Genomic DNA, 14964 nt, shown 5'->3' with positions numbered 1-14964 from the left:
CTCAGGCTAAAGGGACGATCCTTTAAAACAGAGACGAGGAGGAATTTCTTCAGCCAGAGAGTGGCGAATATGTGGAACTCGTTGCCGCAAAAGGCTGTGGAGGCCATGTCATTGAGTGTCTTTAAGACAGAAATAGATAGGTTCTTGATTAATAAGGGGATCAGGGATTATAGGAAAAGGGCAGGAGAATGGGGATGAGAAAAATATCAGCCATGATTGAAAGGATCGATGGGCTGAGTGGCCTAATTCTGCTCCTACATCTTATGGTCTCCTGCGCACTATGAATTTTCATTGCCATTTACCATTGCCTTCAGTTGCCTAAGCCCTAAGCTGTGGAATTGCCTCCTGAGCAAATAGTGGAGGCTCTAATCATCGTTTTAAAATCCTCTCTGACTACAAGTGTAGAGCTAGAGGAATGATAACATTGTACTAATGTTTAAAAAGGGGGCAAAGGAAAGACTAAATTAGTACAAGCTAGACCTCAACAGTCCAAAGATGTGCGGGTTAGGTTGATTGGCCAGGTTAAAAATTGCCCCTTAGAATCCTGAGATGTGTAGGTTAGAGGGATTGGCGGGTAAATATGTGGGGGTAGGGCCTGGGTGGGATTGTGGTCGGTGCAGACTTGATGGGCCGAATGGCCTCCTTCTGCACTGTAGGGTTTCTATGATTTCTATGAATAAGCTTGACACCATCCAGGATAAAGTAGCGCACTTTATTGGCACCCCATCCACAAAGTTTCACTCATTTTACTACTGAAGCACAGTGGCAGCAGTGCGTACCATCTGTAATATGTAGTGCAGGAACTCACCAAAGCTCCTTTAACAGCACCTTCAAAACCCATTGTTAGAACCAATTAGAAGGACAAGGGGAGCAGCTGTATGGGAACATCACCTGAAAGTTCCCCTCCAAGCCCAACATCATCCTGACTTGGAAATATAACACTTTTCCTTCACTTTATATGGGTCAAAATCCTGGAACTCTCTCCCTAACAGCACTGTGGGTATTCTTACTGTAGCGATTCAAGAAGGCCATCACCTTCTCAAGAGGAATAAGGAATAGAAAATAAATGCTGGCCTAGCCAATGACACCCACTTCCCATGAATTAATTTAAAAAAAACCTTCTCTGGCAAATAGGGCTGCCAATGACGCACACATCACATGAAAGAATGAAAACAAAAACAAGGCTTTTGACAAGAGAGGTCCCTACATGGCAGGCTAGTCTGAGTTGTAAAAGCCCATGGGATGCTAGAAATAGTGGCAAATTGGATTCACAATTGGCTCAATACCATGAAGTGAATGGGTATTTTGTGATGGAACGTTGTTTCCAATAAGGTTTAGCAGAGCTCAGTTCTAAGTCCCTAGCTTGCTTTTCATGGCATGTAACGATGATTTAGACTCAAATGCAGGAGACATAATTAAAACATTTGCGGCTGGCATACAAATTCGCTGTGTGCTTATAGTGAGGAAGAGGTGTAAGATTGCAGTATGATTCGATGGACTGGTCAGGTGGGCAAAAAAGTGACAAATGGAACTCAATTCAAAAAAGTTTTTGTTACTGCATTTCTGCAAGGCAGACAAGGCACGAGAATACACAATACATGGGAGAATACTAAAATGTATAAAGGAACATAGGGATAGAGTCATAGATGTTTACAGCATGGAAACAGGCCCTTCAGCCCAACTTGTCCATGCTGCCCTTTTTTTTTAAACCCCTAAGCTAGTCCCAATTGCCCACATTTGGCCCATATCCCTCTATATCCATCTTAACCATATAACTGTCTAAACGCTTTTTAAAAGACAAAATTGTACCCGCCTCTACTACTACCTCTGGCAGCTTGTTCCAGACACTCACCACTCTCTGAGTGACAAAATTGCCCCTCTGGACCCTTTTGTATGTCTCCCCTCTCACCTTAAATGTTTGCCCTCTAGTTTTAGACTCCTCTACTTTGGGAAAAGATATTGACTATCTAGCTGATCTGTGTCCCTCATTATTTTATAGACCTCCATAAGATCGCCCCTCAGCCTCCTACACTCCAGAGAAGAAAGTCCCAGTCTATCCAGCCTCTCCTTATATCTCAAACCATTAAGTCCCGGTAGCATCCTAGTAAATCCCTTCTGCACTCTTTCTATTTAATAATATCCTTTCTATAATAGGGTGACCAGAACTGTACACAGTATTCCAAGTGTGGCCTTACCAATGTCTTGTACATTTTCAACAAGACGTCACAACTCCTGTATTCAATGTTCTGACCAATGAAACCAAGCATGCTGAATGCCTTCTTCACCACTCTGTCCACCTGTGACTCCACTTTCAAGGAGCTGTGAACCTGTACCCCTAGATCTCTTTGTTCTGTAACTCTCCCCAATGCCCTATTAACTGAGTAAGTCCTGCCCTAGTTTGATCTATCAAAATGCATCACCTCGCATTTATCTAAATTAAACTCCACCTGTCAGTTGTCAGCCCACTGGCCCAATTGATCAAGATCCCGTTGCAATCCGAGATAACCTTCTTCATTGTCCACTATGCCACCAATCTTGGTGTCAGCTGCAAACTTACTAACCATGCCTCCTATATTCTCATTCAAATCATTAATATAAATGTCAAATAACAAAGGACCCAGCACTGATCTCTGAGGCACACCACTGGTCACATGCCTCCAGTTTGAAAAATAACCCTCTACAACCACCCTCTGGCTTCTGTCATCAAGCCAATTTTGTATCTATTTAGCTACCTCACCTTGGATCTTGTGAGATTTAACCTTATGAAACAACCTACCATGTGGTACCTTGTCAAACGCCTTGCTAAAGTCCATGTAGACAACATCAACTGCACTGCCCTCATCTACCTTCTTGGCTACCCCTTCAAAAAACTCAATCAAATTTGTGAGATCTTGTGAGATCTTGGAGCTAATGTCCATAGATCCCTTTAGGTAGCAGGACAGGTAGATAAAGATGATCAAGAAGCCATACAAGATGGGGGCGATTCTCCCAACCTGGTGCGCTGCTTTTTTAACGCAGTGGGCCAGGAGACTCTAGCGGAGGCTGTTTTGCAGGCTCCCCACTGGGCGCCATGGCCTCCGTGCGTCTCCCAGTGTCAGATTTCCGACGCCATCAGCTTGAGTGTAGTCACTGCTATATTGTAGGAAACATGGCAGCCAATACTCATTAGCAGTAAAGCACTTTGAGATGTCTGGTAGTAATGAACTGTGAGTGCTGTCTAAATGCAAGTCTTTCACTTTCAGGGAGGTGCACATATGTGGACATCAGATTAGAACAGGAAGTTTGGGCTCATCAGCTACAATGTCATCCACAAACACTAGCCTGTCAAAGTGCAGCTGATTGTTTGTTTGAAATGCTGGTCGGTCTATAGCAGATCAATAAAATACCGGAGAAATCCAGCAGATTAATCAACCCCAACTCCTGCATAACCTGCAGGTTTAATTTTCATGAGTTTTGGGAAACAGGATTGAAAATAAGATTATATCTGCATGATATAGCCATCACTCCCAGCAGATTCCACTGTGGTACATTTTGGGAAAATAAAAATCAGAGAATAGAAATGAATGTTAACATCGTCAAAGGAGTGAAGGATTAAAAAATCTCAAATTACAGACCTTTGATTTTTCTGGATGAGAAAAGGCAAAATGGATAGTAGGTCTTATATTTAGGGGGCGCTAAAAACAACAGCAAGAAGGTGATGAAAACTCTGTGCAAGATACTGACAGATCATAGGTGGAGCATTTTTTTTACTTAGAAACATTACATTTTAGAAATATGAACCACTGGAATACATGCAATATAGATTTATTAGGATTATACTAGAATTAAAGGATAAAATTATGATAACAGAAAATAGGACATATTGTAGTACAGAAGGTCAAGCAGGGATCAGGTGGAAGTGCTCAAAGTTCTGTAACAATTTGAGAGGAAATAGTGAAACATTATTTCCACAATAAACGGGTGACAAGAGAGCATAAAACTGGTGATAAAAGTAAAAAGATGTCTGGAAGAATTTCTTTCAAACAAAGGGTTATTAGAATGTCCAATACATTATTCCAAATGGCCACCAAAGCTCAGTAAATCATTGCATTTGATCCACAGATGTTCACAGCACAGGAGGTCATTCAGCCCATATGTCTGTACCAGCTCTTTGGTGTATCAATCCAAAACTAATCCTTCTGCCCTGCTCTTTTCCCATTGCCATGTTTTGAGTATGATGTGGAGACACTCGGTTGGACTCGGATGGACAAGATGAGAGTCGCACGACACCAGTTTTAGTTGTCTTCACCTGACGAAGGAGCAGTGCTCCAAAAGCTTGTGATTTCAAATAAATCCGTTGGACCATAATCTGGTGTCGTGTGACCTCTCATCACGTTTTAAGTATTTATCCCCTTTTCGTTTAAAAGGGGCAGTGCTCTCTGTCATGATAATTTTATAGCCAGAGGTTTTACCTAGTCAAGCTACCAATTAATTTAAAATATCTCCCAAGACTCCACTGCTGCAGTGGAAATAGCCTCACCTTCTCAACCAAGTATCTCTTCAGAATGGCAGCTTTTCTTTCCTGCCATCAAACTGCTGTAAAAAAGGTTTTACTCTCCTTTTAATACTGAAGCCATAATGTCACACAATTATGGTTGAACCATTGCTTTGCACAAATACAGCCCCACCAGTTTCATTGTTTGTGCTATTATTGGCAAGCCTGATGAGCTGAATAGGGCATATAGAGCACTTTTTGATCTCTCATTCCCAATATTGCTTGATAATAAGTAAGAGAAAAGCAGAAATAGGGTAGGAGGCAAATATAACTCGAGTAAGATTCAGCAACTTAGACAGGAGAGACAGCCCAGGGAGAGACTGTGACGCTAGACAGTACTACTAAGCATCAATTTCAAATTGTTCATCAGTGTGAACAGATGTCACACTTTGTTACAGATCTCAAAATATTATGTACCTTTGAGCTGGAGTTTCAAACTTACAAGCCAGCAATCATGATATTCAATAGAGTACAAATCAAAAATGGGCAGTTAGCAACAGCTAGCAAAAAAAGCACATTTAGCTATCAGCTGAGGTTCTCAATTAAGCTAGATGTACTACTGAAGTAAGGCCAGTAATATCAAAATAAAATAAAAGACAACATTTACAAGAAAATGGATTGCATTTTGGTCTGAGCAATGAATGAACCGCACCAGCCATCCAATTGACTTTCGATTAGCTTTAGCGCAGCAGGTTGCAGTCAGCCAACAATCTTAAGAGTGCTGCATCCTCTGCAAGGTGTCCAGAACCTGTATGAACATGGCTAGCAAGTGTGCTTGGGTGAACGATCTCCTCCATTCTGACAGGGTAAGCCACTCCTCCCATCACTTTCAACTCACATACCCATCACACATCAACCAGTAGCTCACTCACTGCCATTTGAAGGGACACACTCTCCCACACACATCTTCATCTCCCCTGCAGATTGTATCCTCATCACCTCCCTTTTCCCACTTACCATCCACATATGCCAGGCATCCTTAACATCTGTTCTGGCACCAGTGCTACTTATACCCTGTTTTCCATCTGTTTTCATGCAGGACAAGTTGGCTCACAATAAGAGGGAGAGATATCAGATGACAGAGGAATGCCAGAGTTGAAAGTCCTCTCTGAATTTGAGGAGAGAGCCCACTAGTTGGCCAGAGAGGAACTGCACCACTCATGTGCTGAGGTTGAGGTGGGCGCCAATAAATCAAGTGAGGATCCAGAACATCATCATCCACACCAAACAAATGTGAGCCATGGCTTCTCTATCTGAAGGCCCCTGCCATGCACAAATGAAATCTCCTCTCTTGCAAGTACATCAGGGGAGCAGCCCAAGGCCTCCACCAGTTAGGTCCAAGAGTCCAACTCCGAGAACAGCTCAGCTGAGTTCTCAGACGTTGAGATTAAAGAACCATAACAGCTTACACCCACACCCTCCACCAGAGACACAAACTTCGGTGGGATTTAATATAAGGGAGGTCCTGGGATCACAATCTGGTGATCCAGGTGAGGCTGGAATGTCCCAGGGTGCTGACACTCAGAGGATTGCTGGAGGCCAGGAATCTACGGAGTCCGAGTCGGGTGATATCCCTCTGGACTCATGTCATGCCCCAGTTGCTGGAGCACCAAAGGCAGAGCTGGGAACACTAGGAAGGGATGTCAACTACATCATCGGAGTTAAAGACACAATGGAGAAATCCTACCACCTTCTGTCTGAGGAGATCATGCCGACACTCCAAGGCAGTGTGGGCACACGCGTAAAGCACTTGAAGCTATTGTCCACTTCTGTGAATAAACTCCAGCTCTACCCTCCCCATGGCTCCTTGTTCTAATGAGATGTCTTCCTGTGATGCCACTCAGACACTGCAATTCCTTTCCACAGAAAGGATAGAAGCTCAGTCCAGAGCTTCCGCCATATGCTCTCTGCAAGACTGCCAACACATTGGTGGCATCTCTTCACAATGACTGAACACTTCATTCATATCTATTTGATGTAGGGAATGAGGACATCCCCTACAATGTTCGAGGCTCCCTTACTCAACCCAGTCATTGCCAATGTATGCTCTCTGCATTTCATCCAACACCTTGACTCGAATGAAAGGTTAGCCTCAGCCTCTGGTGACCCTGAACTTCAAGGGCACAGACACTGAGGAAGAGCCTAACCTGGGTTCGATTCCTGGCTTGGGTGACTGTCTGTGCGGAGTCTGCACTTTCTCCCCGTATCTGCATGGGTTTCCTCCGGGTGCTCCGGTTTTCCCCCACAGTCCGAAAGACATGCTGGCTAGGTGCATTGACCATGCTAAATTCTCCCTCAGGTACCTGAACAGGTGTGGAGACTAGGGGATTTTCACAGTAACTTCTTTGCAGTGTTAATGTAAGCATACTTGTGATACTAATAAATAAACATATGACATGACCCTGGTCACTGAGAGTAAGCAAGCTGCCTTCAGCCAGATGGAAGTCAGATATTTGCAGTAGCTCTTTGAAGAATGATACACTGTCCCCACTGCAAGTCATCATCATCCTTCTGCAACATGGGGACTATGAGCAACTGCTCCCTCCCCAGGACATGAGCCTTATTAGTGAGGGTGTGCTGGTCCACCACTCCAAGGCCCTTTGCCGGTTTCCCTTCTCTCTTGCCGGAGCCCCGTCTTTCCTGTTTGTTAGCACTGGTCCATGGCAAGCTGCACATTCACTTCCGAAAGCCCAAGGAGGCGAGCTTGCCAGGTCGTGAACAACACTGTCCTGACGCTGCCATGAGTAGGCTTTAGAGTGTGGGGGGATGACTGCTGTGGGGAGGCCTAACAATTAGATGCTAATGTATTAAAATGAGGTTCCCTAAATTGCATGGCGGAAGCCCTGTTACATTACTGGTCCCGAGGGAACAATTGCAACGATATTTCCCATCGATATAAAACACGATTTGGGCCTCTCACGTTCCCATCGCCCTTCATGCCCAATGCAAATGGAAGCGGAAAATCCTGACCCATATGTTTCCCATTCTGGAACTCTCTTCCAAAACAATTCCTTCTTGTTATTTCTTATCTCTTTCAGGTTCAAAAGCCTTAAAAAAAACTCATTGACACTTTTTTGGTCTCTCTCCTCCACCCTCCTCCACTCCCTCACTCCTCAACTCCAGCTCCATCAATTGCAGCACTACTCACAATGAATCCACTTCTCTCTCTCAGAAAATCTTTTGAGATGCTTATCTATGTGGGAGTACCAAGTAAATACCAATTGTTGTAATTCCCAGTGCCAGCATATCATAGAACTTGATTATCATAGAAACCCTACAGTACAGAAAGAGGCCATTCAGCCCATCGAGTCTGCACCGACCACAATCCCACCCAGGCCCTATCCCCATATCCCTACATATTTTACCCGCTAATCCCTCTAATCTACGCATCCCAGAACACTAAGGGGCAATTTTAGCATGGCCAATCGACCTAACCCGCACATCTTTGGACTGTGGGAAGAAACCGGAGCACCCGGAGGAAACCCACGCAGACACGAGGAGAATGTGCAAACTCCACACAGACAGTGACCCAAGCCGGGAATCGAACCCAGGTCCCTGGAGCTGTGAAGCAGCAGTGCTAACCACTGTGCTACCGTGCCGCCCTTTTTGGGCTTGCAAAATCTCACTAACTATCCTGGCTGGAGACAATACACATCTCTTTAACTTGTGCTTAACCCTCTCTCCACTACATTGTCTGTACCTTTAAGACTTGATTATCATAGAAACCCTACAGTACAGAAAGAGGCCATATACTTTTGTGAAACCGGCATTCATTTCCTATGCTTTAGTTTATCAGTCAACTCCACTTACATAAATTTCCTGTCAAGGGAGTAAAAAGTGAAAATCTGTAGTCCTGACAACACCCATCCTGTTTTACAGCCATATAATAAAATCTTTTTGACTACAAGTTCACTGAATCTGTCCTTTTTGGACCCAGCCTACACACTTGACCAAGTTTTCATTCCAGTCTGCACAATATTATTTCAACAATCTACCAGTAATAAAAGCACTTAACAGTTCATTTTCCAAGATGTTTCCAGTAAAATTAAAGTAAAAAGTGTAAATTTTAAATATATATATCCAAAGAAATTCAAAGAACTTGTTGCATAAGGTTAAATCTCACAGGATCCAGGGTGAGGTAGCTGAATGGATACAAAATTGGCTTGATGACAGAAGACAGAGAGGGTGGTTGTAATGGGTTGTTTTTCAAACTAGAGGCATGTGACCAGCGGTGTGCCTCAGGGATCGGTGCTGGATCCACTGTTATTTGTCATTAATATTATTGATTTGGATGAGAATTTAGGAGGCATGGTTACTAAGTTTGCAGATGACACCAAGATTGGTGGCATAGTGGACAATGAAGAAGGTTACCTTGGATCACAACGGGATCTTCATCAATTGGGCCAGTGGGCTGACGAATGGCAGATGGAGTTTAATTTAGATAAATGCGAGGTGATGCATTTTGGTCGATCGAACCAGGGCACGACTTACTCAGTTAATGGTAGGGCGTTGGGGAGAGTTTCAGAACAAAGAGATCTAGGGGTACAGGTTCATAGCTCCTTGAAAGTGGAGTCACAGGTGGACAGAGTGGTGAAGAAGGCATTCGGCATGCTTGGCTTCATTGGTCAGAATACAGAATACAGGAGTTGGGATATCTTGTTGAAGTTGTACAAGACATTGGTAAGGCCACACTTGGAATACTGTGTACAGTTCTGTCACCTTATTATAGAAAGGATATTATTAAACTAGAAAGAGTGTAGAAGGGATTTACTAGGATGGTACCGGGACTTGATGGTTTGAGTTATAAGGAGAGGCTGGATAGACTGGGACTTTCTTCTCTGGAGCGTAGGAGGCTGAGGGGTAATCTTATAGAGGTCTATAAAATAATGAGGGATATAGATCAGCTGGATAGTCAATATCTTTTCCCAAAGGTAGGGGAGTCTAAAACTAGAGGGCATAGGTTTAAGGTGACAAGGGAGAGATATAAAAATTGCGCCTCTGGACCCTTTTGTAACAGAGGGTGGTGAGTATCTGGAACAAGCTGCCAGAGGTAGTAGTAGAAGCGGGTATAATTTTGTCTTTTAAAAAGCGTTTAGACAGTTATATGGTTAAGATGGGTATAGAGGGATATGGCCAAATGTGGGCAATTGGGACTAGCTTAGAGGTTAGAAAAAGGGGAGGTATGGACAAGTTGGGCAAAGGGCCTGTTTCCATGCTGTAAACCTCCATGACTCTATAACCATAGAATCTCTACAGTGCAGAAGGCGGCTATTCAGCCTATCGAGTCTGCATCAGCTCTCCAAAAGAGCATCTTGCCCAGACCCCCACCTTATCCCCATAACCCTGTGCATTTAATATGGCCAATCCACCTAACCTGCACGTCTTTGGACTGTGGGAGGAAGCCCGCGCACCCAGAGGAAACCCACGCAAACACGGGGAGAACGTGCAGACTCCATACAGACAGTCACCCAAGACCGGAATCGAACCCAGGTCCCTGGTGCTATGAGGCAGCAGTGCTATCCACTGTGTCACCATGTCGCCTTTGCTTTCATCACATTTATCCAATACCCCTGTGCTGGCTCCTAGTTGAGCAACGCCTTAGTTTTAAATTCTCTCTTTGCTTTCATATTTCCATGGCCTCACCTCTTTATTTTTGGCATCTCCTCTAGCTCCATAAACCATTGAGATCAGTGCACTTGTCCAATTCTGGCCTCTTGAGCATCTTGATCTTAATTGTTCCACCATTGCTGGCCATGCGTTCAGCTGCTTCCCAATCGTACTGAATGCAATGGGACTGAATATCAGTTACTGTGTATAATTAGTGACCGATCTAAAATCACTCGTTTTGCACCACAGCATAATTCTTAAATTGCACTACATGTTATTTCAGATCACTTTATTGACATGTTCATTTCTTCTCCAATATGCAAGATACTTTTTCTGCTCAATGTCCTACAGAAGGTACAAGTTAGTCACAACAATGTTCACTATGTTCAGTTCACCAACATCTCAGGTAGAACTCTGCATATGCAACATTTCAGAATGGTATATAGAGGAGACAAGTTCAGCCACAGCCAGAAAAACAGTTTCAGGATCCACAATGATAATAAAGAATGAAAGATTTGACATTTGTTAACCTCTGGATGAATATCAGTGATTGCACTTGGGAGCAAGGCTCATTCTTCACAGCCCATTGTCAGGGCCAGATAACCAACTCATCAGTAGATTCGATAAAATACAATTGTCAGAAGCCTCCTTTTAGGACAGAATCTTGTGCTCATGCTGGTGGAGAAGTTGGAGGCGGGAAGGGCACATCGAACCTGCATACTAGAGTCCTACTCTCTTCCCAAATTAAGTTCTAGGGGAGAATGTCCATGGTAAACCTTCCTGCTCTGCTAACTGAGGCCCTTAAGTAGCCAATTGATGGCAATGTAATGGTTCATTCTGCCACTGCTGGTATTAACACAGCTGCAGGCGGGCCTGTCACCATGTGGTGTATGACAGGTGAACTTGTGCAGGCTGCTTGTCATGCCTAGGGTGGGGGAGGCCAAGATCTAAGGCCTGATCAAGGGACTCTACATCAGGAAGGGGTGCTTGCTCAGAGCCAACACCCAGCCCTTGCAGCCAACCTTCCTATACTCCTCTTCCCGCAAAAAAACTCCTTCATGTTACTTATGTATGGACAAGCCCTCCGAATACACAGGATCTGCTCGGATGAGGAGGATCGCAACAGACACCTCCAGACACTGAAAGATGCCCTCATAAGAACAGGATATGGCGCTCGACTCATCGGTCAACAGTTCCGATGCGCCACAGCGAAAAACCGCACCGACCTCCTCAGAAGACAAACACGGGACACGGTGGACAGAGTACCCTTCGTTGTCCAGTGCTTCCCTGGAGCGGAGAAGCCACGGCATCTCCTCCGGAGCCTTCAACATGTCATTGATGAAGATGAACATCTCGCCAAGGCCATCCCCACACCCCCACTTCTTGCCTTCAAACAACCACGCAACCTCAAACAGACCACTGTCCGCAGCAAACTACCCAGCCTTCAGGAGAACAGCGACCACGACACCACACAACCCTGCCACAGCAACCTCTGCAAGACATGCCGGATCATCGACACGGATGCCATCATCTCATGTGAGAACACCATCTACCAGGTACACGGTACCTACTCTTGCAACTCGGCCAACGTTGTCTACCTGATACGCTGCAGGAAAAGATGTCCCGAGGCATGGTACATTGGGGAAACCTTGCAGACGCTATGACAACGGATGAATGAACACCGCTCGACAATCACCAGGCAAGACTGTTCTCTTCCTGTGGGGGAGCACTTCAGCAGTCACGGGCATTCAGCCTTAGATCTTCAGGTAAGCGTTCTCCAAGGCGGCCTTCACGACACATGACAGCGCAGAGTCGTTGAGCAGAAACTGATAGCCAAGTTCCGCACACATGAGGACGGCCTAAACCGGGATGTTGGATTTATGTCACATTATCAGTAACCCCCACAGCTTTCCCCCTGATCTTGCAGAATCTCACTAGCTGTTCTGTCTGGAGACAATACACATCTCTTTAACCTGTGTTGAATGCTCCCTCCACCCACATTATCTGTACCTTTAAGACCTGGCTGGCTGTAGAGATTTGCAATCTAATTAGTATTCTGTAACTTGATTTCTGTGTCTGTGCACTGTTGGAGAACAGATATCCACTCCATCTGACGAAGGGGCAGCGCTCCGAAAGCTTATGGTATTTGCTACCAAATAAACCTGTTGGACTTTAACCTGGTGTTGTGAGACTTCTTACTGTACTTATGTATGGCCCAGGTCTCCGGTGCCTTTCTGGCAGCAGCTACGGACTCCCCAGTGGAGGTGCTGAACACAGAGCTGTTGGCCTTTGATTGGCTGGCCTCTGATTGGCTGGCATCTCTTGGTGAATGAGGCTTTCACTCCCAGTGTTTTGATTCTGGGGAAGGTTCACCGCTGGCATGACCACTGCCTGATTGACTTGTGGTCCAGCAGGCCTTCCCAAAAAGAGGCCCCTGACACCTGAGCAAGATTCTGCCCTTCGTGTCTGTGCCTTTCTTTCAATTAAATCATTCCTATCATTACCATTGTTCAAAATAAATAAATAATAATTTATTAAATTACTTGAAACTAAAGAAATTAGGAGTATAAATTAAGACCTAATGCACCTGGGAAAAACCCCTATTATTACTCTTGTATTAACGAGTAAATTCTCAAGTCCAGCACATTGGTGATCGAGGACAATCAAATTATTTATAACCTAGCACCAGGTAGCCTAATTTGATAGGCTGCATTTTATTTTTGATGTCATTAATTTAGATCAATAATTTCTCTTTGCTTCAATTGTGTTTGCTACACTAAAGCTAATCACTGGCATGTGCAACAGAAGAATCAATTAAAATAAAAAGATATATATGGAAATATAAATTGTTGTGGTGCTACATTAAATACTTTTTAAAGCAACAGGGATACACATTTGACAGCTACAGATGAGAAGTCATTCTGCTTACCACAATTCATTCTTATAAAAAGACCCCTTATTTTCTCCGAATTACAATACAGAATCTGATTTTCCTAAGCGAGTACAGCAGTAGAATTGTAAAGATGATGAGCTCACTTGAGTGTTGATTGGCAGTGGATGGGACTCCTTCCCCCCTTGCTGAGATAGTTGCCATGGATTCCCTACAGTGCAGAAAGAGGCCATTCACCCATTGGGTCTGCACCGACTTTCTGAAAGAACATCTTATCAAGACACTCTCCCCGCCCTATTGTTGTAACACATTAGCCACACATTTACAATGGCCAATCCACCAAACCTACACATCTTTGGACTGTGGAAGGGAACCGGACCACCCGAAGAAACCCACGTAGACACGGGGGAAAACGTGCAAACTCCACAAAGTCAGTCACCCAAGGCTGGAATTGAACCTGGATCCCTGGTGTTGTGAGGCAGCAGTGTTAACCATTGTGCCACCGTGCCTCCCTTGATCGACAGCGCTTCAACCCAGCTAGGCACAGTACTGCAGCACTCTACCTGGGACTAAGCCCAGGACCTTTTAAAAAGTAAGTCCCACGGGCGAGAGTATTGTGGCTGGAGGAGAGAGTCCTGGATCTCTTGACTATTATCTAAGCATATACAAATTAGCAAAGGGTAAATAAAATTAATGAGATGAATGCATGGCTCAAAGACTGATGCTGGAAAAGTTGGTCCTGGTTTGTGGGGCACTGGCACCAGTACTGGGGAAAGTGGGGCTGCATCGTTGGGACAGTCCACATGAACTGTGCTGGGATCAGTGTTCTCGCAAGACACATAATGAGGGAAGTGGATAAAGTTTTAAACTAAATATTGAGGGCAAGAGATCAAATTTGGGATGACATGATGTATCAAAGAGTAGAGATAAGGCAAGAGAAAAAGGATTATCAGACAATGACATGAAGGGCAAAGAGTGCAAATCTAAGAGTAAATCAATGGATAAGGCTAGAGGTTACAAAAATAATAAAAGAACAAAATTAATGGCTCTTTATCTGAACACACGGATCATTCAAAACAACCGATGAACTGATAGCCCAAATAGAAATAAGTAAGTACAATCTGATAGCCATTACATGATATTGCTGCAAGATGACATACTTTGGGACCTGAATATTGACGAGCACATGACATTTAGGAAGGAGTGGAAGCTAGGAAAAAGTGAAGGGGTGGCTCTGTTAATTAATTATGCGATTGGCACAATAGAGAGGGTGACCTAATTTCAGGAAACAAGGATGTAGAAGCAGCTTGGTAGAGATAAGAAATGATAAAGACAAGAATTCATTTGTGGGAGTGGTGTACAGGCCCCCTAACAGTAATCACATGGTAGGACAGAGTCCATAAAGGAAGGTATGATGGAAGCCTGTTAGAAAGGTATGGTGATAATTGTGGAAGATTTTAATCTACATATAGATTGTAAAAATCATTTGGCCTAAGGTACACTAGATGAGGAATTCATTGAATGTTTTCAGGATAGTTTCTGAGAGTAGCAAGTTCTGGCACCAACCAAAGAGCAGGCTATTCTAGAGTTGGTACTGTGCAACGAGATAGGATTAATTAATGAACTCATAGTGAAGGCACTCTAGGTAGCAACGATCATAATGTGATTGAATTTCACATTCAGTTTGAGGGACAGTAGAGTGGATCTAAAACCTGTATTCTAAACTTAAATAAGGGCAATTATGAGGGTATGAAAGTACGGCTAGCTAAAATGAACTGGCAAATTAGGTGAAGGAGTAGGTCAATAGATAAGCAGTGGCAGACATTAAAAGGGATATTTCAAAAAACACAGAACAGATAAATGCCAACAAGAAAGAACATTTTCAAAGGGAGGACTCACTGTCCGTGATTAACTAAAAAAAGTTAAGGATAGT

General features: G+C 44.0%; 1 protein-coding gene across 3 annotated transcripts in view; it reads right to left on the bottom strand.

Moving 5' to 3' along the window:
- st3gal2 (ST3 beta-galactoside alpha-2,3-sialyltransferase 2) overlaps nt 1-14964 on the bottom strand; it is a 411189-nt gene that overhangs the window by 361330 nt on the left and 34895 nt on the right. The window contains exon 2 of one of the 3 annotated variants that reach the window (XM_078211163.1): nt 13178-13242. The exons of the other annotated variants lie outside the window; for them this stretch is intronic. The gene's annotated coding sequence lies outside the window, so the exon portion shown is untranslated. The remainder of the gene's footprint in view (nt 1-13177; nt 13243-14964) is intronic. 3 annotated transcript variants of the gene reach the window in all.

This window comes from Mustelus asterias, chromosome 4, assembly GCF_964213995.1.
Source record: "Mustelus asterias chromosome 4, sMusAst1.hap1.1, whole genome shotgun sequence".
Classification (NCBI taxonomy): domain Eukaryota; kingdom Metazoa; phylum Chordata; class Chondrichthyes; order Carcharhiniformes; family Triakidae; genus Mustelus; species Mustelus asterias.
Note: the sequence above shows the minus strand (reverse complement) of the source record. Positions and strands in the feature narration are given on the sequence as shown.